This window comes from Ursus americanus, chromosome 21, assembly GCF_024610735.1.
Source record: "Ursus americanus isolate L20-20 chromosome 21, mUrsAme1.1.p, whole genome shotgun sequence".
Classification (NCBI taxonomy): domain Eukaryota; kingdom Metazoa; phylum Chordata; class Mammalia; order Carnivora; family Ursidae; genus Ursus; species Ursus americanus.
In genome coordinates, this window is record NC_142147.1 from 55,173,090 (window position 1) to 55,198,448 (window position 25,359).

At 50.8% G+C, this 25,359-nt stretch overlaps 2 long non-coding RNA genes across 4 annotated transcripts; both read right to left on the reverse strand.

Annotated features, from left to right (window-relative positions):
* Positions 1 to 3,596: 3,596 nt before the first annotated feature.
* LOC123786997 (uncharacterized) lies at positions 3,597 to 25,357 on the reverse strand. 3 transcript variants are annotated; one of them, XR_006778096.2, is made up of 5 exons: positions 24,451 to 25,355; positions 15,094 to 15,148; positions 7,170 to 7,265; positions 4,896 to 5,031; positions 3,597 to 4,334 (listed from the first exon to the last, which is right to left on the reverse strand). It is a non-coding gene; the product is annotated as an uncharacterized LOC123786997 (long non-coding RNA). The 3 variants fall into 3 exon arrangements; XR_015728137.1 differs by having other exon boundaries at positions 3,597 to 5,031; positions 24,451 to 24,567; positions 25,151 to 25,348; XR_006778095.2 differs by having other exon boundaries at positions 3,597 to 5,031; positions 24,451 to 25,357.
* Positions 15,972 to 22,019, reverse strand: LOC148108330 (uncharacterized). Its single transcript, XR_015728138.1, has 2 exons — positions 20,135 to 22,019; positions 15,972 to 17,248 (listed from the first exon to the last, which is right to left on the reverse strand). It is a non-coding gene; the product is annotated as an uncharacterized LOC148108330 (long non-coding RNA).
* Positions 25,358 to 25,359: the final 2 nt, after the last annotated feature.

Here is a 25,359-nt window from a genome sequence, read left to right on the forward strand (position 1 = left end):
ATCCTCAAGCAGAGGATTCCCAGAGCCCAGAGCTTATGCGGGGCTCGATCTCATGACCCTGAGATCATGACCTCATGACCTGAGCGGAAATGAAGAGTCAGGTGCTTAACGGACTGCCATGGGGGGGGGGCCCTAAACAGAAGTGTAGTTACACAACGTTACTGTAGTTTCAGGAGTTCAACAGTGAGTCCACAAGCGTATCCAGTACGCTGCGCCCACCGCAAATGTAGCCGCCATCTGTAATCATCACAAGTTCGTCAAGCAAACTCCCTTTCCTTTTATAAACTTGGTTCACAGGGGCACCTGGGTGGCACAGCGGTTGAGTGTCTGCCTTCGGCTCAGGGCGTGATCCCGGCGTTCCGGGATCGAGTCCCGCGTCGGGCTCCTCTGCTAGGAGCCTGCTTCTTCCTCTCCCACTCCCCCTGCTTGTGTTCCCTCTCTCGCTGGCTGTCTCTATCTCTGTCAAATAAATAAATAAAATCTTTTAAAAAAATAAATAAATAAATAAATAAACTTGGTTCACAGCTTCAGATCGGCAGAATATTTCACAACAAACGTTTCAACAAATGTAACTGTCCATCACCAACAGTCACAGTTTCGAGGTTTCAAGGTGATGACCTTCAGGACTATTTTTAAAAACCTATGAATGTTATTCAAGTACTGTCTTTTATGATGGCGAGCTATGGAATAAATATAATTTGGACTCTAATTTTAAGACATTTGGTATGTCAATGTTTGCTCACTTTTTTCTGAGCCATTTACACAAAGGTTAATGACTAACCCAGTTATGTGGGCTCGCTCACTTCTGTCAACCACTTCTTTTTTCTTTTCTTTTCTTTTTTTTTTAAGATTTTATTTATTTGACAGAGAGAGAGGCAGCGAGAGAGGGAACACAAGAGGGGGGAGTGGGAGAGGGGGAAGCAGACGCCCCGCTGAGGAGGGAGCCCAATGCGGGGCTCAATTCCAGGACCACGACCCGAGCTGAAGGTAGACCCTTAACAACTGAGCCACCCAGGAGCCCCTGTCAACCGCTTCTTAAAGATTGTCTGAGGGAGCCTGGCTGACTTAGTCCGAGGAGCACGTGACTCTTGATCTCAGGGTTGTGAGTGTGAGCCTCACGTTGGGAGTAGAGATTACATAAAGAAGTAAAATCTTAAAAAGGGGGGGCGGCTCCTGGGTGGCTCAGTTGGTGAAGCATCTGCCCTTGGCTCGGGTCATGATCCCAGCGTCCTGGGATCAAGCCCCGCATGGGGCTCCTTGCTCATGAGGGAGCCTGCTTCTCCCTCTCCCCCCCACCCCCGTTTATGTGTGCTTTCTCCCTCTTGTTCTCAAATAAATAAATAAAATCTTTAAAAAAAATTTTTTTAATTAAAATTGTCTGATGGTTTTTTTCAGTAACTGCATGTTGAGACTCAGGGCCTCTGGTTTCCATGATAATTTTGATAAAGGATAGGGCTTATCATCCATATTTCTTATTTGCAGAGAATTAATAAGCCCCGAGGGGCCAGCCAGAAACATGCTTCTGATAGAGACTGTCCTTGCCTGGCATGTCTCCTGTTCATCAAGCTTGAGTAACTATAAGGGGTAACATTTATTGAGCACTGACTGTTAGGAGTTGATCCAAATCCTTTCCACGCATTAAATAATTTAATCTGAGGTATGTGTTATCACAGAGAGCTGAAGTAATCTGCTAGTCATCTGTTGCTGTGCAACAGACTTCTCAAAATTGGAATAGCTTAAAACAATAATGATTTCTTACTTCCCACGGTTGCCGGGGTGGGCTGGGCTCTCGGCTGCCTGGTTCTTGGGCTCGGTGTGGTGCCCACTAGAGGCCCTTGTGAAGCTGCGTGCAGTTGGTGGCTAAGCTGAGCTGGAGAACCCAAGATGGCGTCACTCGAATGCCTGGAGCCTTGGTGGGAACGACGGGAGCACCGGGGTCCTTCTCCAGCACGCTCATCCTAGTCTAGCCCAGGGCTTCTTACCTGGTGACTGGCTTCCAACACACCGAAGTCAGAAGTTGCAAAGTCTCGTGCTGTCTAGGCTGAGAAGGCACCCACTGCCACTCCCAGCATGTTCTGTCGGCCCAGGCAAGTCATCGGGCCACATCCCGCCTCCCAATGGACGAGCCACAGGCTCCCACAGATCTGGGAGGAATTGTCTGCAACCATCTTTGTAAGAAGGTATATAACAGGCATTTCACCTTTAAATGGTGGAGCCAGGGTTGGAAGCTTGGCGGTCTCACCAGTGCCCTCGCTCCTAAACATGATGCTCTTCAGCCTCTCCCTGCACACTTCCAAAGACGTGTGTCGCGGACCCCTCAGAAGCAGAACTACCTCCTCTGAGGTTCCCAATAACGTCTTGTAGGTTAACGTTACCTTTATGTGTCAGCCTGACTGGACCACGAGGTTCCCAGGTGTTTGGTCAAGCATGATTCCAGGCATGTCTGCGAGGGTGATCCTGGAGGAGATTAACCTCGGAATCAGTACACTGAGTTAAGCAGATGGCCCTCTGTAATGTGGGTGGGCCGCCTCTAATCAGTCGAAGACTTGACTAGAACAAAAAAATTCTTTCTGCCTGACTGCTTTGGGACTGGGAAATTCATTTTTCTTTCTTGCCTTTGGCTCTTTCTGGGTCTCGAGCCTGTCAACCTTCAGACCAGCACCACCTCAGCGGCTCTCCTGGGCCTCCAGTTTGCTGGATGTAGATATTGGGACTTACCAGCCTCCATAATTTTATATATAAGTTATATATATGTAAATGCATACATAATTTAATATATATATAAAAGCACAAATAACCATGCTTGTCATCATCCTATCAGCTATGACTCCTGGAGGAGCAACTCTTCCAAGCCAGGGAGGCCAACTCCCATGTGCATTCATCTGCTTCCCATAGAACTGTAGCCCAGATCCCCTGGATGGATTCATTTGCTTCCCAGAATATCCCCAGATGAGCCCTGCCTCCTCTTAAACTGTGTGTCTGTAGTGCCTTCATAACAACCGTTTAATAATTCCAAGAATAGCTCCTTTCTCTTAACCTTTTTACTATGTTCCAGGCATTCTTCCAAATCCTTTAAGAGACTGAGCGCCTAACTCTGAATGGGAAGCATGACCACAGCCCCATCTGAGCCCACCTCCCCCCTGGGGAGCCTCGGAGACTGGAGGGATTGGCAGTTCGTTCCTCAAGGACGTGTTTGTCAAGGTCTGCGATTTTGTAATCCTTCCACACTCATGCGTTATCTTGTCCCTGTTTCAAGGATGCTGGCAGAACACTTGTGCTCCTGACTCATACACGGTTTCTTCTCACCACACAGCAGGCAGTAGGAGCCCCACATTTGTGCCGGCTCTCCGGGTCCCCCATATCCCGTCTGGGCCGCAGAGGGGCTCTGCACCTGCAGGGATATGCATCGAAGCTGCAGAAAGCTAGCTTGGGGGCCCGCCTCTCGTAGAGCAGTCCTCTGCTCTTTGTCCCCTGAGGAGACGGCCCCCCACCTGCCAAGGCTGCTTGTGGCAAACTCAGCCCCTGAGAAATGGCCGATGAACAGGGGAGGGCCATGCATTTTGGCGTGCACAGCCTCTCCCAGCGACGTGGCCCTGTGTGCCCGGCTGGATGACTGGGCTACCTTGTCGTGAATGGATGCCTCGCGGTCATCAAAACACTGAGTCAGCATTACCTGCAGCTAGGGGGTCCCCCTGATTATCTCCCCCACAATCTCTGGGTGGGTGTGTCCTTATGGAGTGAATCTTTAATCCTAATACTCCCTCTGATAAGACTATCTGTCCTTGAGTGTGTGTGTGTGTCTCTCCCCACAGACAGCCCCCCCAAAACTCCCTGAGGACCTGTCTTTCAGCTGTATCTCCCTCAAACTCTGCTCATTCTCAGACCCCACTCTCCCCTGACCACACCATTCATTTTACTTTCTTAAAGATTTTATTTATTGATTTGAGACAGAGACAGAGACAGCACAAGCAGGGGGAGCAGCAGAGGGAGAGGGAGAAGCAGACTCCCCTGCTGAGCAGGGAGCCAAGGTGGGGCTTGATTCCAGGACCCTGAGATCATGACCTGAACCGAAGGCAGACGCTTCACCTGCTGAGCCAGCCAGGCGCCCCGTTTTGACTCATTTTAGAACAAGCAAACCCCTCCCCCCACACTTGAGCGTGCTCTTCCCACTCCCAGGAATGCTCTGCTCCGAGGCATTCAGGCCCCAGGCACAGAGGCCTTCCCTGATCACCTAACCGGGAGCCGAGCTGCACCTGCTCCCTCCTATCAGGTGCTGTTGTCTGCTTCTCCGTAGTGTCCGACCAGTGAGGACCTCACAGCCTCACCTGCAGGGCCTGCAATGGGGCACAGTGCTCTCTGTTAATACTGTGGGGGCGGGGGGGGGCGTGGCCCCTGCGGCCACGCAGCGACCACGCTGGCACCTTTCCCCGGGCGCCTGCCTGCTCTGGCCTCCTCACTTCACTTCTTGTCTCTACTGCAGCCGCTTTGCTGGCTTTTCTCACCCAGCAAGATGGTTTTAAGCACAGAAATCAGATTATGTCATTTGCAGCTTTAAAAGCCTCTAATTGCTTCCTTTTGCACTTTGAACAAAAGCCAGAGTCCCTATCATGGCCTAAAACACCTTCCACGACCGGCTCCCGCTCACCTCCGTGGCTTCATTTCCTGCCTCCTGGTGGCCATCTCCATCCCGCACTGCAGTAGCCTAAAGGCGATCACACCCCGTTTATGCAGGGTCTTGAAGCTGATGCCTCCCCGTGCCCGAAATGTCCAGGCTCCCTCTCTTCCCCTCCCTACCTGGCTGGCTTCTCCTAATCCCTCAGTTCCAGCTCACAGGTCGCCAGCTCTGAGTGGCCTTTCACACTGGGTCAGGACTCCTGTGCACCCTCACACTGCACCTTTTGTGTTTGAAAGGATCCGATCCACGTCTCTGCCGTCTGTATGGTCTGCCTCTCTCCCCGGTATGTGTGCCCTGGATGGGCCACGTCTGTCTCATCCACGGCCATCTGCCCCGTCCTACGCAGCCAACCGATTCTTGCAGAAGGAAAGAATAAAAGAACCTTTGTCATCTTCGTCAATATCTCAGATAAATGCACTTCCGCATCACGGTTCCTAGAGCAAGATCTCAGCAAGCAGGAGCCCTCACGGGACCCAGATTCACACAGTCGCTTTTCTGAAACGCCCCACCCCAGACTCCTGTCTAAGGATAGAGCGGGAGATCTCAGGAGGCGAGAGAGCCCCAGAGCCAGCCCGGTCTCTCACTCTCCAGGCCTAAGTTTATCTGCGAAATGAGGCATGGTTCTGGAAACCTCCTTGGACCCTCGTGCCAGCCCTGGAAGAGCTCCCAGTCTGCTGGGGCGGCCACAGCCTGACTCACAGAACACAGGGTACCAGCAATAGATTCCCGGGGCGGAGCCCCAGGCTGGAGATCATGGACCCTTGGGGTCAACATCTGGCCTTGCTTCCAGCCGCCTGTCTGGAGACAGATCAGCTGCTACTATTTCTCAGTCTCTTTGCCTTTGCCGTGAGCCAGGTGTCTTCTCCCCAGCTGCAAGCCCACTGTAGCCTCCTTCCAGAAGCACTCCTTCTCCAGCATAAGGCTCCCTGTTGGCCAGATTCTATTCCGTGCCCAGCTTTGACTCAGTAATCCTTTGCATGGTAAACTGCAAAGTACTTTTGTACAAAGGACAAGATGGTCAACATGTGAGAACAGAAGATTGCAACAACATGCATGGACCTGGAGGGCATTACGCAAGGTGAGATAAGCCAGAGAAAAGACAAATACCGTATGATATCACTTACGTGTGGCATCTAAAAAAGCTGTCCTCCTAGAAACTCAGAGTAGAATGGCGGTTACTAGGGGTGGGAAAAGTGGGGAGATGTTGGCCAAAGGGTACAAACTTGCAACTAGTAGATAAGTCCTGGAGATATAACCCACAGCATTGTGATTATAGTTCCTGATCACATATGAACTTCAGAGTTGCTAAGAGACTAGATCTTAATTATTCTCACTATAGTGAAATAGTAAGTGTATGAGATGATGGAGATGCTAGCTAATACTACAGTGACAATATCGCAATATATAAATGTATCAAATCAGGTGATAATATTGCAATATATAAATGTATCGAGTCAGGTGATAATATTGCAATATATAAATGTATCGAGTCAGGTGATAATATTGCAATATATAAATGTATCAAATCAGGTGATAATATTGCAATATATAAATGTATCGAGTCAGGTGATAATATTGCAATATATAAACGTATCGAGTCAGGTGATAATATTGCAATATATAAATGTATCAAATCAGGTGATAATATTGCAATATATAAATGTATCGAGTCAGGTGATAATATTGCAATATATAAATGTATCGAGTCAGGTGATAATATTGCAATATATAAATGTATCAAATCAGGTGATAATATTGCAATATATAAATGTATCGAGTCAGGTGATAATATTGCAATATATAAACGTATCGAGTCAGGTGATAATATTGCAATATATAAACGTATCAAATCAGGTGATAATATTGCAATATATAAATGTATCGAGTCAGGTGATAATATTGCAATATATAAATGTATCGAGTCAGGTGATAATATTGCAATATATAAATGTATCGAGTCAGGTGATAATATTGCAATATATAAATGTATCGAGTCAGGTGATAATATTGCAATATATAAATGTATCAGGGGCGCCTGGGTGACTCAGTGGGTTAAGCATCAGACTCTTGACCTCAGCTTAGGTCTTGATCTCAGGATCATGAGTTCAAGCTCATGTTGTACTTAAAACAAAAACAAAAATTGACCAATCAAATCAACAGGGTGCACACCTTAAACTTACACAATGTTCTACGTCAGTTATATCTCAATAAAAATAAATTTTTAAGTCAAATAAGTTCCCCACCTATCCCCATTTTCCAGTTTCTCAATCCCCCTCCCCTCTTACCACTTCGTTATCCTCTCCAGAAATTCACTGCATATACAAGAATGTATTTAATGCTTAGCAAGTAGCAAGATGTCCCAATGTGGAGGCACCGTTCTAAATGCTCTCCTTGATTTGAGCTTCATAATTAATACTTAAGTGTGAAATGGGAAACACGTTTATGGGTTTAAGAAATCCCGATAATGCAAAAGGTACACATCAAAAGGTCTTACCCGTGCTGTCACAGCGAAACACTTGTCAGGCGTCCTTCCCTTACAGGCCAGCACGTTGATGAGTTTCTTATGCAACCCTCCAGTATTTATGCAAAACTCGGAAGATAGGAAAATATATTCCCATTTTTAAACCTTTCCTCACACAACTGATGACGTAATCCTAGTCTGTCCTTGCTTATCTTACTAGAAAATAGATCCTGGAGATTTTCCTATGCTCTATCCAGTTAAATAACATTCGCTCAACTGAGTAGGGTCAGCTGGCTGGCGCAGTTGGTAGAACATATCTCTTGATCTCAGGGTCATGAGTTCAAACCCCATGGTGGATGTAGAGATTACTTAAAAAAGAATTTAAGAAATAGAAACAAAAGTTCAACTGAGTAAATTTGCTATTTTTTAAAGATTTTCTTTATTTATTTGACAGAGCGAGAGAGCACGAGCAGGGGGAGCAGGAGAGGGAAAGGGAGAAGCAGGCTCCCCGCAGAGCGGGGAACCCAATGCAAGGCTCCATCCCGGGACCCCAGGCCCAAGGAGAAGGCAGATGCTTCACGGGCTGAGCCACCTAGGTGCCCCAGAAAAGGATAGGTTTTTAAAGGCAGAAAAAAGTAAATTATTAGCAAAGAATGCATTGTTTTAAGCAAGGTCACCCTCCTGAGGGAAACTGAGGGACCCATCCCGTCTACACAGGTGCCTACCAGATAATTCCAAGTTGACTGATCAACAGTCACCTTCTCAGGGGCTGGAAGTGCATTTAGGTTTGGTGTTAAGTCTTGGTTCGCTGATGTGGGGTTTTAGCACGAGTGACTCCATTTGGGGCCTGCTGCCTCCACTTCCACACCCCCACACCTTTGCCTGTTGTTAAATTCTCCTCCAGTTACGCGATAGAGTTTTGTGGTTCCTGACTCCAAAGGTGCCCGGTACGGGGACATATCTGAAAACCGCTCAAGTGTGGACGGGCGATGTGGGGGTGCGGGACACTCTGGGGGCCAGACCCTAATCAAAGGGAGCTTTTCTTTCTCTTTTTTAAGGATTTTATTTATTTATTTGAGAGAGAGAGAGATCCTGAGCAAGGGAGCCGGGTAGAGGGAGAAGCAGACTCCCCGCTACTCCCCGATGATCAGAGAGCCCGATGTGGACTCGATCCCGGGATCCTGGGGTCATGACCTGAGCTGAAGACACTTAACCGACTGAGCCACCCAGGCGCCTGTCAAAGGTAGCTTTTGATGAGTGGGTGTCTTAGTCCATTCAGGCCCCTGTAACAAAATACCATGGACCAGGTGGCTTACGAACAGCCTACATTTACTTGTCACACTTTTGGGGGTGAGAAGCCGGAGATCAAGGTGCTGGCCGATTCTGCATCTGGCGAGGCTCGCTTCCTGGCTCGCAGAGGGCTGTCTGTCTTTTCCCTGTGTCCTCACACGGAGGAAGGGGCGAGGGGATCTCTGGGGTTTCTCTTATAAGGGCATCAGTCCCATTCTCGAGGGCTCCAACCTCATGATCTAAACTTCCCCAAACCATCACATGGGGGATTTTGGTATATGGGGGTGGGGGTGGGGAGCCCAGACGTTCAGTCTACAGCAACAAAAGTTCTGTTTTACGATAGTTCAAACGTCCTGTGTGTACACAATGCCCTGTATCCCATTAAGAAATCTCTGTCAGGGGCGCCTGGGTGGCACAGCGGTTAAGCGTCTGCCTTCAGCTCAGGGTGTGATCCTGGCGTTATGGGATCAAGCCCCACATCAGGCTCTTCCGCTATGAGCCTGCTTCTTCCTCTCCCACTCCCCCTGCTTGTGTTCCCTCTCTCGCTGGCTGTCTCTCTCTCTGTTGAATAAATAAAATAAAATCTTAAAAAAAAAAAAAAAAGAAATCTCTGTCAATCCCAATATCCCAAAGATCCTGTCTGATGTCTTAATCTTTTTTTTTTAAGTTTATTTATTTATCTCCACACCCAAGAAGGGGCTCGAACTCACACCCCTGAGATCAGGAGTTGCATGCTCCTCTGACTGAGCCAGCCAGGAGCCCCTCTGATGTCTTATTCTTGAATACTTACTATTTTATAGTTCACAGTTAGCTCAGAACCATCTGGAAATTTATTCGAGGGTATGGTGTGGGTGGGGGTTGTTTGGGAGGGTAAATTCTCCTCTACCCTTCGAAGGTTTCTCTGGCTGGTCTAAGAATTAAACTGACACAAGACAGATTCAAAGGGTAAAATCGAATTTAATTTTGCACATACAGGCTCCCCGCATGCACGAGAGGGTCCAAGACAGGGAGGCAGGATGAGGAATCCGTGCGTCCTGAGCTAAGGAGTGGGCTGGGGCTGGGGCTCCAAAGGGGAGCAGGACAGTAAGAACACAGGTTTGGTGAGTGGATGTTTGCCCTGCCGTACAGATGGCCACTCAGATAAACCTTATCTCTGGGAATAGCTCTAATTCTGGAAAGACCCCCAATTTAGAATCTTCTAGGTAGTGAAGGGAAAGGCAGAATTTCTCTTGAGCTTGCAGGGTCTCTCGATTGCCGTCAGCTCAGAATAACCCACAAGCCAAAGTGGCACATTTTTGGGGAGACTTGGTCTGAACCTGTTCAAGGGCATTGGTTCAGCAAGACTCAAAAAAAAAAAAAAAAAAGAAAGAAAAGAAAAAACCCCTCCTTTTTGCAGCGCACATGTATGTTTGTTCGTAAGTCAAGTGGCTTTCTTTTTTTTCCCTAAGATTTTATTTATTCATTTGTACAAGAAAGAGCACAAGCAGGGGGAGTGGCAGGCAGAGGGAGAAGCAGGCTCCCCGCCGAGCAGGGAGCCCCACGCGGGGCTCGATCCCAGGACCCCAGGATCATGACCTGAGCTGAAGGCTCATGCTTCAACGACTGAGCTGCCCAGGTGCCCCAAGTGACTTTCCATGTGTGTCTCTGTTTCATCCATGCGTGCGTCTGTCTTTGTGAGAATACCACATTAGCGGCCTGCCTCCCACCCGCCCCTCCCGGCTCTGGACTCAGCCACCACACCTTCCCGCTCTTCCCTCCCCCTCAGGGCATCTGCACCTGCTCTGGAATGTGCCTCCTTCCTCCGACTCCTTGGGAGGCAGCTTCTCCCGGTCCTGCAGCCCTGAGCTCCCGTGTCACCCCCTCACGAGGCCCTTCTCTGACCACTCTGTCTAAAACGGAGCCCGATATCCTCCACATACTTTATGTCGTTGATTCGCAGAAGCGACCTGCGTCTGTGTTTCATATGCACGGTCTCTCCCTCAACTGTGCACAGAGCAGTGCGGAGCTCGTGTCTTGTTCACTTACCCTGGGCCTTGTGCTCCACAGGGCGGTGCCTTCATTTGGAAGGAGCAAGAAGGAAAAGGTGACTCTTCCAAACCCAGGATGAACGCATTCCACCCTCACAGTCCCCTAGAGGGCGGCCAGCCACAACGCGCCCGCAGCACCCGGCCCTGCAGGCCATCTGGAGTTGTTTTTGTGAGTTTTCACTGAACTGTGCCTTTTAACTACAGAATTAGAAAGAGAGACCACTAAGGGGGGAAGCCAAGGTTCAGCCCTAGGTGACCAAGATGAGTAATTTTTACTGACTCCGGGCCCCATGCTCCCCTCCCCCGAGGGCATGCAGAGCTTAATGGGGCCAGGTGGCCGTCTTGGTGGGGGTGACCCCAGCCTCTCGGCCACAGCTTGACTCACAGAGCCCTGGGACCCCACAGCAGGTGTGGGGTGTGTCTCATGCCTGCAGATCACAGACACTGGGATAAATCCGCCTTGGCCTCCAAGCCTTCCAACTGCGGTTTGATCCCCACTATTTTAATCGGAGAAAGGGAGCTCAATAAGGAAAAGGCATCTGTATTCATTTATCATCATAAGGCGCCTTGCCTGGCAGATTGAAAATAGCCCGTTAAAATGCATGCATGCGTACTTACACGTTTTTGACTTGGTAATGTATTTACCCCGGCAGGGAATTCAGATAATACAGAAAAGGGGTGGAGAGTGAAAAACAAGTCTCTCACCCGTGCCCGCCTGCCGGTTGCCCTGTTCTCCTGTCCCTCTGGTCCGACCTGATTTCTTTTGTATCTTTCCAGAACTTTCCACAGCGTATTTTATACAATATTAGGATATGTTCTGTATTGCACCATAATTAGCGTCTACCAATGGGAGCCATCCTTCTAAGCATTTCATGTGCATTGAGTCATATAATCTACGCTTCGATATAACCGGAAATAATCGGTTAATATGTTTAAAATTTAAAATGTATCCATACACACAAGGAAGTTCCATTTCCAACTCCGTACCCCACAACTCACTTTCTGCCCGCCCTTGCAGGCCACCACTTTTAGGGGTCTCTTGTGTATCCTCGCAGTGTTTAAACAAACATCAGCAAATAGGGGTGCCTGGGTGGCTCAGTTGGTTAAGCATCTGCCTTCAGCTCAGGTCATGATCCCAGGGTCCTGGGATCAAGCCCCGCATCCGGTTCCCTGCTCAGCAGGAAGCCTGCTTCTCCCTCTGCCACTCCTCCTACTTGTGCGTGCTCACTCTCTCTCTGTCAAATAAATAAATAAAATCTTTAAAAAAAATCAGCAAATAGACCTAGTCTAATTTTAAATATTCTCACACAAAAGGTTAAATCATGTTATATCATTCTGCATCTTGCCTTCTTCATTAAGTCCATACCGCGGAAAATTTTCCATTTAGGTAAACAGAGCTCTTCTAATTCCTTGATTGATTTATTTTTCTAAAGATATGCACGTTGTTGCATTACCTGGAGGTACCACGGTTTGCTTATCCAGTCCCCTAGAGCTGGGGACTTGATTTGTTTCCCATCCGATAAGAACATTTAGCAGGGGAGTTTTACAAATCAACTAGATTTCCTTCCTCACCTCCCCCCACCCCGCCCCAAATGCAGCCTACGTCTTCAAAACAGAAGACTCCAGTCTGTTTTACTTAAGGAGGATGAAAGTCACCATCTGTTAATCCAATCTGCATTATGGAGGAAAAGGAAAATCGTCTCATGGCCATGAAATCTCCTTTCAGATCCCACAAAGGGGAATTCCTGGGGGTCTCCTCCAGGGTAGCAGTGGCATCGAGAGCTCCTACCTACTGAGGTCCTGGTTTGCAAATGACATTTCTCCTGGACCTGAGAAGCAGAGGAGGCATATATGGGAGGGACCCCGAGTAATTCACATTATGCATGGGAAGGCTAGACAACCCAGCTTGGGAATTTGGTGGCAAGCCAAGAACAGACCAGCAGAGTGTCCCTAAAGTCATGTGAAGCCACAGCCAGCTGGGAAGCTGCCACGGCCACAACTGGTTCCACGGGACACTCCCTCCTGTCCACGCTTGACCAATGAACGAAGCCTTCGCCCTTCCCCCTGCACTCTGAATTTCCCCACGTCCTAGCCTCCTTCCTGCCTAATCAGAGTCCCAGGAGGAAGCATTCCATTACCCCTACTTCCCAGGGATAGGAGGAAGGCAGGTCTGGCTCCAGCCCCCACCACAGTACCCACAGTGAGGAACTACCTCCAAAATAAGAAGAAGGGAGTCTAGATACCGGGAAGCCCCCAAAATAGCTGGCGCTGTCTACAGCATTTATACATGCTGACGTCCTGCAAAGAGCACTGTGAGAAGTAGGGGCCGTAGACACCCTCCCTGACACCAGGGACCCTGGAAACCACTTCACAGAGCGGCAGCCTTGGAGGGCCACTGGAGTCCAGCAGCTCTGGCAACAATAATGTCCTATTTATTCAGTGTTGTTGTTGTTTTAAGCACTAACGGATATTCCATTTTGCCAAATGCTCTTTTCGCATATATGGGATCGTCACATGACTTTCTTCCTACCTGGCTCTGCGATCTCATCAACGGTTTCTGAACATGAGCCATTTCCATACGTAGCCATTATCTATTGCATTTTGAGAGTAAACTCAGCTGGGTCACAAAATATTATTTTTTAAAAATACTGCCGCGATCCGTTTGCTGGTTTAGGCTGGCACACTGCGAAATCACGGAGAGTTCCCCTCTGAGCGTAAGGAAGTAACACTTTAAGGACGAGCTATCCAATATGGTAGCCACGCCGAGCGTCTGGACCTGCGGCCGGTGGGGCTAAAGGACAAGATTGAGCATTTTACTGATGTTTAATTTAATCTAAAAGCTGATACTTGATTCAGTTAGATAACTTGTAAGTGTGTTTGGGCAACTGGGGCGTAGGGATTTACTTTTTCAGCTATTATATGAATTCTACCTACAGATGAAGCATTTTCCCTTGAAAATTTAGCGTCCAGATTGAGATGCACTCTAAATGCAAAATAGCGGGGCACCTGGGGGGTTCTGCTCAGTCATGATCCCAGGGTCCTGGGATCGAGCCCCACGTCAGGCTCCCTGCTCGGCGAGAAGTTTGCTTCTCCCTCCTCCCCACTGTTCATGCTCTCTCTCAAATAAATAAATAATCTTTTTAAAAAATGCAAATTAGGCTCTGAATTTTGAAGGGAGTACAGGCCAGCTTCCTTACCATGGCCAACAGCTAGGTCTTATTGAGAAATCTTTTCAAAAAAGTGATGTAGGAGCGCCTGGCTGGCTCAGTCGGTGAAGTGTGAGACTCTTATCTCGGGGTTGTGAGTTCGAGCCCCATATTGGGTATAGAGATTACTTAAGAAAAAAAGAAAGATATGAAACATCTCACCAATAATTTGGGTTATATATAATATGTTATTAAAGTTAACTTGCCTGTCTCTTTTTATTTTTTAAGATGTAAGAGTAAAGATTACGTTCGTGGTTCACGTTATATTTCTATTGGACGGTGCTGTTCTTGAGGAAAGCAGAAATTCCTTTGTAGGCTTTGGTGCTAGATGGTCTAAGGACTAGAGATACTGAGATCTCTGGAGAGGTACTTCTGAGGGTGGTTTTCCTGGTCATCGTGAGGCCTGGAGAACATTAGGGACTGAGTCACTCTTGAGGATTGCTGCAGGCCAGTCCAGTCCAGCAAGTGGGGACCTTGCAAAAATCCATTCTACTGATATTTGGGTAATCCTATTTACCATCCTTCCACTGACACCAACCCTTTTAGGGTTCCTGGAGACCCATTCCAACATGGGAGGGGTTCCCCCTACCCCACAACAAGTATTTCCTGGACACCAGCTAGTGTCCAAGAATTCAAATCAATTCTACATTATGTACCCAGAGATAGCACCAAACCCCCCAGATTAAAGGCTCAGTTCTACCAAGACTGCCCCACCCCCACATCGGATGCCAGCCGCAACCGGCCAACCTGTGGTCTGTGCTTCTGGCCAATGGCTATGGATTGGAGGGTCTAACAACCTTCTCTTCAGGTTCATTTATTTATTTTTTATAGATTTTATTTATTTATTTATTTATTTGACAGACAGCACAAGTGGGCAGAGCGGCAGGCAGAGGGAGAAGCAGGCTCCCCACTGAGCGGGGAGCCCCGTGCGGCACTTGATCCCAGGACCCTGGGATCATGACCAGAGCCGAAAGCAGACGCTTAAGGACTGAGCCACCCAGGTGCCCCCCTTAGGTTCTTTTAAATTGCTAGAGCAGCTCACAGCACTCAGGGGAACACTTAGGTTTAAAGGGTATGAAAAAGGATATTTCTCAATAGCTAGATGGAAGAAATGCATAGGGTGAGGTGTGGGGAAAGGGCGTGGGGCTTCTGTGCCACTGTCCGGATGGCCACTCTCCCAGGCCCCGCCCCACCTTCACCAAGCCAGAAGCTCTCTGAATCCAGCCAGTCCTCTCGGGGCTCACGGAGGCTTCGTTACATAGGCACGATGGACTGACTCATTGGCCCCTGGCTGATTCCACCTGCAGCCTCTCCCCACCCAGAGGTCAGGGGGAGTGAAAGTTCCAACCCTCTAACCACGTGGCTGGTCCTCCCCGCCACCAGCCCCCGCCCTTGGGTAGAGTCCAAAAATCACCTTAACACCACAAAAGATACATTTATCATCCTTATCACAGGGAATCCCAAGGGCTTCAGGAGCGGTGATCAGGAACTGTGGATGATAGGAGAAATATATATTTGGTCATCGGAGAGACTAAATATAGATTTCTTACAAATCTGCAATACTCAAGCATTCCTTTTAAAAAAAAAAAAGGAGGTTCAGAGTGCTTCCTTTTTTTCCATTTTCTTCTGTTCTATTCTGGACGTTCCAGTCTGTTCCATTGTCTTATTCATCTAGCTTTGTGCCAACACCACACTCACTCAAGTATTTGGCTTCATAAGTAAGTCTTTTTTTTTTTAAGTTAATTTAAGTAATTTCTACACCCAGCACGGGGCTCAAACTCACAACCCTGAGATCAAGAGTCAAATGCTCTTCCAGCTGAGCCCGCCCGGCGCCCTGAATTCTCACGGTTGTACAATGCAACCTTCACCACTACACATTTCCAGAACTTTTCAACATCCCAGACTAAAACTCTGGATCCTTAAACACTAATTCCCATGCCTCCCCGCCTCTAGCCCGTGGTAATTACCACTCTGCTTTCTGTACCCATGCGTTTGACTACCGGAGGCCTCTCATATGTAAGTGGAATCACACAGTATCTGTGCTTTTGTGTCTGGCTTAGTTCAAGAAGCATAAGGGCCTCCAGGCTCATGTGTGCTATAGCAGGCATCTGAATTTCCTTCCTTTAAAACACTGAGTTTTGGGGCGCCTGGGTGGCTCAGTCGGTGAAGATCTAACTCTTGACTTTGGCTCAGGTCATGATCTCAGGGTCCTGGGATGGAGCCCCAAGTCGGGCTCCACGCTGGGCTTGGAATCTGTTTAAGATTCTCTCTCTCCTCTCCCTCTGCCCCTCCCCTGCTTTCTCTCTCCAGAAAAAAAAAAAAAAAAAAAAAAAGACTAAAACAAAACACTGGGTTCTGGGGAAATGCATTATCCAGCAATACGTAACAAGTACAGACATGTACAGAACTCGATGAATCTGAGGGGAGATACAGGAAGCAAACACAACAGGACTTGGGGGTGCCCTGGATGTAGGAGAGGAGATGCTCGGCGATGACTCAGGATTCTGGCTTTTGCAACTGCATGAGGGCTGACGATGCTCACGGGTGGTATGTGCTGCACTGGGAGCGACAAGGTTTTGAAGGAAAGGTCTTCTGTTCATTGTAGATGTGTAGAGTTTGGACTTTTGTGTCATCCGAGTGGAGGCACAGCGGGCCCCTGGAGACACATCTCTGGAGCGCAGCGGAGAGATCTGGGTTGCGGTCTACTCCTGGGAGCTGTAGTCTGTTCCTATCCAGTAGTTTCCCCCAGTTGCTTTCCTCTGTACTAGAAGGTTTATCTGGACATACGTGTCTGCAGCTGAAGACGAGATCCCCCAGTCTCCCTTACAGCTCTGCGTGGTCATGCAGCTAAGTTCTGGACAATGGGATGTGTGCAATTTCAGGATTACACCCTCGAAAAGAGAGAAGGATGCCAACCTCTCCCCCTTCCCCTCTTCCTGCTGGAGGCAATGCCAACAGAGTGGTATGATCTGGATCCCAGACCGAAGCCCTTGTTGAGATGACAGAGTAACAAAGGAGAATGGTTCCTTGAGACGGTGGAGGTATCATATCAAACTTGGGTTGCTAACTCTTGGACTGCTACAAGAGAGGAATGTGTCATTGTCTTGCCTAGGGCTGCATTGTCTGATATGGCAGCCATTGGCCACAGGGGGCCATTGAACATTGGAAATGTGGCTAGTGTCATACACTGAAATTTTTGATGTATCGGATTAAATAAAATCTGTTGGTAAAATTAACCCTTCCCTTCTACTTCATTTTAATGTGGCTACTAGAAAATTTACAATTGCACACATGGCTCATGTTATCATTTTTATTGGTCAGCCCTGGTTTCAGCCACTGATATTTTGCCTTTGCAGAACTAGCATCTTCACTAGTACGTGGGTTGTTTACCCAATGGTGCCACCCAAAGTCACGTGAACGCCTAGCAAGAGTGGGTCATGAGAAGAGCAGGGGCTCCGGAAGAGTTTTGAGGAACTCCAGTTTTCAAAGGAGCATGAACTTGCAAAGGAGTCAGAAAAGGAGCCCAAAGAAGCAAAAGGAAAACCAGGAGAATGGTGTGCCACGTAATCCTAGAGGACAGTGTTTCAGGCTGGAAGGAGATACCAACAGCATGAGTTACTTGAGAGATCAGAAAGGTAAAAACTGAAAAACAAACAAACAAAATTGTTCAAAGTGGTAGGAAACTGTATTCGTTTGCTAGGGGGTTCCATAAGAAAGCACCACGGACTGCGTGACACAGAAATTTACAGAATTTACAGAAATAAACAGAAATTTATTTTCTTGCAGTTGTGCAAGTTAGAAACCCCGGATCAATGTGTCGTCAGGGTTGTTTTTTTCTGAGGTTCCTCTCCTTGGCTTGTAGACCACCATCTATTCCTGTGTCGTCACACGGTCACAGCGTGGCTATACCCAGTGCCATTGAACTGTGCGCTTAAAGATGGTCTAAAAGGTGAATTTTATGTTATGTGTCTTTTTACCACAATTAAGAACTGTCATTTCTTGAAAAGTCAGTGAAAGATTCTTTGAGTGGGAGATACTGACTATCCAAAAAGAGGAAGAACAGTTCATAGCAATCGCAAGAGTATGAGAAGGATGTGTTTAGAAACCACAGAGCTAAGAAGGATTGGCATGAGGTAAAAAGAACAACTGTGTACTTGTTAGAGGAAGGCAGTCCTGGAAATAGAATCAGGTCTATGGTTTTAGGAGATTGAGGGACTTCCCAGCCGGTTTTCTATCATCTCTCAAATAATGGAGGCAGGTCATAGGCGGAGAGTGGGGGTGGGGGACTGGAGGCAGAAAGTGTGTGGGAGATTGAAGAGGATAAAAATAGTGCACTTGTCACCATGGAAACGAGAATGAGTTGACCAGGTGATAGCAGTGGGACTGTGGGCAATGTTGAAAGCCCGTGGAGTTCCGCCATCACGTAGTCACGGTGGAACCATTCTGCCCTCCCTGTAAGGTGACTTTCTTCAGTAACGCTCAATTGCTTAGGGACAAGCTCGGAAAAACAAAACAAAATCTGATCGATGGGCTATTTCTTCTCCAAGACTGGGGCCTTGCAAAGCCAGAAGGGCAGGGGCACCTGGGTGGCTCAGTCCGTTAAGCATCCAGCTCAGGTCATGGTCTCAGGGTTGTGGGATCAAGCCTGGTGTGGGGCTCTGAACTCAGTGGGGAGTCTGCTTGAGATTCTCTCTCCCTCTCCGTCTGCCCCTCCCCACCTCTCTAAAATAAATAAATAAATAAACCAACAAAACAAAGACTGAACAGCAAAGGAGTATTAGATGCCTACCATGGCAAGAGTATTATGGAAATGATGGACCCTGGAATCATACCCAAAGGAAAGAGAGGGTGGGTGGATGAGGGTTCCTAGCAAGTTAAGAAAAGGTCATGGTGGGGGCTGCTGAGAAAGCAAGTGGAAGAAGGAGTGGTTGAGGTCAGGGGGGTGTGGAAAACCGAGCAGATGGTTGGAGGGGACAGCACCATCAAGGCCACATCTCCTCTAAGTGCCTCCCAAATGCCTTCCCATCATGGGGCAGATAGAAACACGATGATGTTTTTACAGCTTACTGAGGTAAACAGATAAGCCGGCCACAGACAGAGGCAACCAGCCCACTCTGAGGGCCGAGGAAATCAATGTCCCCCAGCCCACCTGTGACCTGCTCATGGCACATCAGTTGGGAAGCTCTTTAGAGATCATGACCTGAGCCGAAGGCAGATGCTTAACAGACTGACCACCCAGGAGCCCCAGGGGTGTATTTGTTTCATTAAAGGCAAGAGAAGAAGACTTAAAGAAGTTGCTTTGGGGTGCCTGACTGCCTCATGTGACTCTCGATCTCAAGGTTGTGAGTTCAAGAACCACATTGGGCATAGAGCCTACGTTAAAAAAAAAAAGAAGAAGAAGAAGCTGCTTTGATAGAGAAATTGGACTTGCTGATTGTGGAACCCGTCCAAAGGACATAAAGCAAGGGTTTCTGAGGACTTGAGCAAGGAGCTGGAGCAGGGTGGTAGTGACTGGGAGAGCCAGGATCTAGGAGTTTCCCTCCTGTATGGTGCTAGAGTCGTGGGTTTCCATCAGCTCAAGAAACCCAGCCTTCGTGGGGAACACTGAGACCTGGACACACAGGACCCGAAAGCTCCTCGTCCTTCCGCACATCCGCGAGGTTCACTGCCGGACATACGGGACACCAGCAGGTGACTTCAATTGCAGCTAGTATTCCTGCTGCAACCTCCCTGCTGGATGAAATCAACGCAGCCCTTGGCATCTGGGACGGCCAATCCATTTATCTCCATCACAACAGACAGAGGAACTAGGTGCAGTTTGCTTTATTAGGGATGCTGTCATGGCTAAATAGTAGTCCCGGAGATATGCCCACACCCAAATCTCTAGAACTTACAAATGCTGCCTTACTTGGGAGAAGAGTCTGTGCTGACATGATGAACGTAGGGGTCTTGTAGAGAGGAGGTCATCCTGGGTTATCCAGGCGGGCCCTAAATCCAATGGTCAATGTCCTAATATCCTAATAAGATGGGGTTGGAATGTCTGAGACAGACCCAAGAGAAGAGAAGGTGCATAACAACAGGGGGTAGACCCTGGAGTGCTGAGGCCGTAGGACAAGGAGCTCACAGTTACAAGAAGCTGGAAGAAGCACAGAGCCCTTAGAGCCTTCAGAGCAAGTGAGGCCCTGCTGATAACTCGATTTCAGACTTCTGGCCTCCAGGACTTCGAGAGAATACACGTCTGTGTTCTGAGTCACTAGGACCATGAGGATCGTTACCGCAGCCCTAGGAAACTAACACCGCTGAGTCACAAGACCATCACACCTTCGCCTGGGGCTACACTAATTCTCTGACTGTTCTTTAAGATACTTGGACCTCATATATGACATAATGCTGGTAAGACCTGAGAAGCAGGACGGAGCACATAGATACACCGACACACACATGCCAGCGCGTGGGAGATAAACACCATACAAACCAGGGAGTCTGGGGCGCCTGGGTGGCACAGCGGTTAAGCGTCTGCCTTTGGCTCAGGGCATGATCCCGGAGTTCTGGGATCGAGCCCCACGTCAGGCTCTTCCGCTATGAGCCTGCTTCTTCCTCTCCCGCTCCCCCTGCTTGTGTTCCCTCTCTCGCTGGCTGTCTCTCTCTCTGTCGAATAAATAAATAAAATCTTTAAAAAAAAAAAAAAAACAGGGAGTCTGTCGCCTCAAGGAAGTTACTGAGTCAGGGGGTCTGAGGACAGTGAGAATATCCCATCCGGATGAAGTTACCACATCTCGAACCTTTGCCGCTAACCAATGAGATAAAATCTCCACGGCAGGAGGTGTTCCTTTTTTGTGCTCACATAGGAGGCACTCGTAAATATTTGTGGATGAATGAATGCAAGTTCCAGACGGACGTGGAGTAAGTATGGAAAGATCCGTACGATATCGATATAACAGAGCTCCCTAAAACCCTTGTAATGCCTGAGTAGTAGGGCTGAGAGGAGCATCTTTTATTCAATATAAGCCCCTTTCAGCCGTACCTGAGTTGATGCTAATGAGCCGAGTCTTGGTGAGCCCCTAAGTGGCTCAGGATGGGGGCTGACTGCCAGAGCAACCAATCCTGCAATTGGAAGGTTGGAATTTTCCTCCTCCCTGGAGGAGACTGAGCTTGACTGGATAGCCAATGATTTAATCAACCATCCCATGTAACGGAACTTCCATAAAATTCCTAAACAACAGGGCTCAGACACCTTCCAGGTTGGTAAATGCATCAGGGTGCTGGGAGGTGGCATTTCCACACGGAAGCTCGGCAATTCTCCTTCCATATTTGCCCTATGTGTCTCTTCCGTTTGGCTATTCTGGAGTTGTATCCTTTGTAAGAAATCAGTAATACTAAGTAAAGTGCTTTCTTGAGCAGTGCTGAGCCCCCGGCATGGTAGGGTTCCTAGGGAGACCAGCCAAATACCTGGCCACCTGAGAATTATGTTGGGCTCCCTCCATCATGAATTGAGCAATGACTTTTTCCTCCCTGGAATAATTAAATCTGGGTTGTTATTTGCTTTCCTTGCCTTACCCACTCCCGCCAACAGCAGCATCTGTGTACCCGCTGAATGGCCCTATTCACTGTCATGTTGACCCACACAATATTGCTTCTGATCAAGGAATTCCATTTATTAGGAAGTCGGGGGGCAGGCCCATGTACCCCATCACCCCAAAGCAGCAAGCTTCATAAAACAAAAGTATAGCCTGTTTGAGATTTGAGATGACAGTGTCAAGTTGGAGACAACATCCTGGGTGTCGGGTGCTGTCCTACAGGGTGGGCAGACTCCCTGAACCAGGGGCACATGCACCGTGCCAGATTACACACACCCAGGAACCCTAAGGTATCACTTGCCAACACCGCACCCGGTGACTCATTCTTTCAATGTTTGCTTCCTCTTCCTGTTACCCTGAACTCTGCTGTTTGGGGGTTTTCATGCCTAAAGGAAAACACTTCCACCAGAGAGCACAACATAGTAAATTGTGTGAGTGGAGGCCACCCCTGGACTCTTTGGGGTATCTCAGGAGTGCCACTATGGGGTCAGGCTAAGAGGGTGCCTGATTGGGGCAGAAAGCGAGAGAGAGATGCCTCTGCCCTGGGGGCCAAGGAGGTGTGTGAGTGGAACCTGGGGACCACACTGGAGAACCTCCAGCTTGCACCATGTCCTGACTCCTTCAGCAGGGCCGGATGCCCGGCTCATGGAGACCCCTGCCCTACGCAGAGCACAGAATGACAGAAAGGGTCTGTGCCTATCCCCTTTGCGGGGGCACAAAAGTGGGCAGGCACGCTCATCCCTCCCCCCATCCCACCCCCCCCCCCCCCATACTGCCGCGCTCACCGCTCCTAGGCCCCCAGCCCCTCCCACCTCCGTAGGGCACGCAGCCTGCTAGACAGGCTCCCCGACCTCTTCCGACCACCCTACCTCGCCGCGGCTCGCGCGGCTCCCACCCTAGGGCCGGGTCTCAAAGCCTCCTTAGTCATCCTGGAAGGCACCCAGCGGCACGAGCGCCCCGTTAGCTCCGTGTTGTGGAGCGTCCGCAGCCGCCACCAGGCCCCGCCCAGAGGCAGCCGCGAGCAAGGCCGCGCCAGGGACGACTGCAGAGCGCGGTGAGTGAGCAGGGCCAGCAGGGAGGGACCCAGGCGTCCCGGTCCCCGCCCCTACCCCGGGCAGGCATCCCGACCTTCCCCTTGCTTCTTGATTCCGTCACTCGGTTTCGGGGCCCCAGAGCTGCCCTAAGAAAGGACCCCGCAGCCCCTCCCTGTTCTGGGCCTCGGGCAGACCAGCTCTTCGGGCCCCTCCCTTTTTGCAGAAACCAGGAATCTGACGTCCCCTGTCCCCCAGCCCGGTCCTCATGGAGCTCCTGAGCCCTTCCCTCTATCCGGGAGCCAGGAATGCAGGCCAAAAATATCTCTCCGTTCCAGACCTAGGAGTCTCGGCTTGCAACCACATCTGAGCAGATGAAAACCCAGGAGTCTGAGCTTTGATTGCTTTTTGCGCCAAGAATCTGGGCCCCCAGCCTAGGCGTCATTTGGAACCTGGGAGTCCATGCCTCCGACTCCCACCGCCCTAGATCCAGGCGTTTTGCTATCAACAGCCCCTCCCCCGCCCGCATCGACTGTGACATCTGGGACCCAGGAGTCCCGCCCACCAATCCATAACACCGGGAGTCCCAGTATAAATGAGGATTTGGGGACCCAGGAGTCGGGGACCTCAGCCCAGAAACCCCTTAAAGCCTAGGGATCGGCAGCCTCAACTATTTCCCCTTTCGAAGACCCAGGAGACAGAGACCCGAGCCCACAGATCCCATTATACTGAGAGGCCTGGTGTCCGAACCCGCCGCCACCCAGATGGTCAAGATTTCATCCGTTCTGGAAGAGCGGGGCTGGAGCAGGCGGGGAGGGGAGGGGGCCGGAAGGGAGAGAGAGAATTGAGTGAGGTGAGACTGGGGTAGGGACCCCGGCTGGGGGCTCCGTCCTAAACAGACGCTAAACAGACGGGTTGCCATGGCAACGGCCTTCCCGGGCCTCGCCTGGAGACTGCGCTAGGGCCCAGTCGGGGGGGCAGCCCCCAGGAGCCCCCACACCGCCAGCTGTTGTGTCTTCCTGTTTTGTCACCACGGCAACAGTGACCTCAGCCCTCCACCCCCACCACTGGCCTGGCCGGGGAGTCTAGGTCCATTTTCCCCGGGGAGGGGCGTGGTCTCTTGGCCCCGCCTAGGGGGTGCGGCTGGGATACCCCGGCCCGGGGAGTCCCTTTCTCAGCCAGAAACCCGCGCTCCCGCCGGGTCCCCGACCCCGCCCCCGGCCCCGCCCCCGCCCCAGCCGGCCAACCCCACCCAGTAAGCAAACCCTTACAGTCTGCAGCTGCCGCCTCTGCTCAGCAGCAGCCGCCACTGCGGGAGAGGTGAGGCTGCGGGGACCCCCCGGCGCGGAAGCTGCGGTCGGGATTCCTGGGTGCACAGGGAGGAAGGGGCTGGGGTCCCGAATGTCTGAGTCTCTAGAAAGACTGGGGCATGGATCAGGACTTGGGTTCTGGAGAGGACAGGGCTCGAGACCTGCACTCATACAGGTCATCCATTTAAAAGAGGAGGGGCACGGGGGTGACTTCTGGGTCTGAGGGAGGAGGGGCACGGGGGTGACCCCTGGGTCTGAGGGAGGAGGGTCTGGGGGCCTGGGCTCCTGGGTCTGAGGGAGGAGGGGCGGGGAACCTGGGCTCCTGGGTCTGAGGGAGGAGGGGGCTGGGGGCCCGGGCTCCTGGGTCTGAGAGGGATGGGGACCCCTATGTGCCCTGGTTGAAGGGTGCTGATATCTACTACAAGGAGGTCTTCAGGAGGGGAGGAGCTTGGAGTTGGGAGTTTGGGTTTGGTAAGGAGAGTGGCCTTCCCCGCTCCCCACCCCTCCATTCTGGGGACAGAATTCGAATTTTGGTCCCCAAAGGCCAAAAAGCGAGGACTGGGAAGCTGGTGTTCTGGGCCGAGAGAAGCCAAGGCTGAGGCCAGCGTCCTTGGGTTACTGAGAGTGGAGGCTGGGGTTTAGAGACGCGATTCTCAGTCTGAGTGATGGGGTGTGGTGTTTGGCGTGGAGGTGGCGAGAGGGGATGGGCGTGGCCGGGGGAGTCCTGAAGCTGCGCGGAGAAGCCGAAGGGGTGTTTCCTCTCTCTCCGACCGTCTTCGGCGGTGCATTCCTGAGTTCTGACCTCAGGCGGCGGCTGGAAGCCGGGCGGAAGGGGATGGACCCCTCCCCTCCGTGTGGTCCTGAGCTACCCACCTCCGTCCTTACGGCACTTCTGGAGTTGGTGGCTCGCACTCTTCCTCCTTCCCTGCTTGGGTCCCGGCAGTACCCGCTTTCTAGAACTCCAGAGTGTAGACCGGTCCTGACTTCCTCCTAACGGGTTTTCGAAGGGCGTGTGGGGGGAGCAGGAGGCGGCCGAGTCCCGCGGAGCACCTCCCAAGTGGCCCGGGAGGCCCAGCCCTCGCCCAAAGACCTGCCTTCCGAGGGGCGGTGGGAGGTGTGGCTACTAACACCTCAGTTTCCGGCTTCCAGGGGGTGGAGGGGGTTCCGCTAGGCAAACCCAGGAGTCCGGTTTCCCAGCCACTCGTCTCTCAGAGACCCTCTTGGGGTCGAGGCTCCCAGCCCCTGCTCCAGGGACGCAGAACTCACATTTTGAAGGACCCCGAAATTCAGGCTTCAGGCCTCTCTTCCTGGGTGGACCCTCCTCCCCCCGAAACCCACGAGTGGGGCGGGCCCTCCCGGAGGCCGGCGCAGGGCGGAGGTCCCAGCACCGCCCCCGCGCCCCCCCCTCCCCGGTCCCCGCCACATTCCAGATGGCTGGGATGACTTGAAGCCCTTATAAGGCCCGGAGACGCTGCGCGCGGCCTGGCCGTCCGCCCCCGCAGCCACCGCCCAGGGCCCTCCCGCCCGCGGCCCCGCGGCTTTCTTGGGCTGGGGCAGGGTTAAGATCACTTACACCCACGCCGGCCTGCGGGGCGTGCACTTTCACCGGTGTCCTCCGTTCCTGCCCCCGCAGTTTGGGGACTGGGCAGGAAGAAGGGGCGGGGCTTCCCTGGAGTCACCTCCGGGACCTCTCCCCGCCCGCGGCCAAATCCCCGCCCTGGCTGGGAGGGCGCCGGGACTGCCGGGCCTGGTGGCGCGCTCTGGACGAGCCCCCGCGGCGCG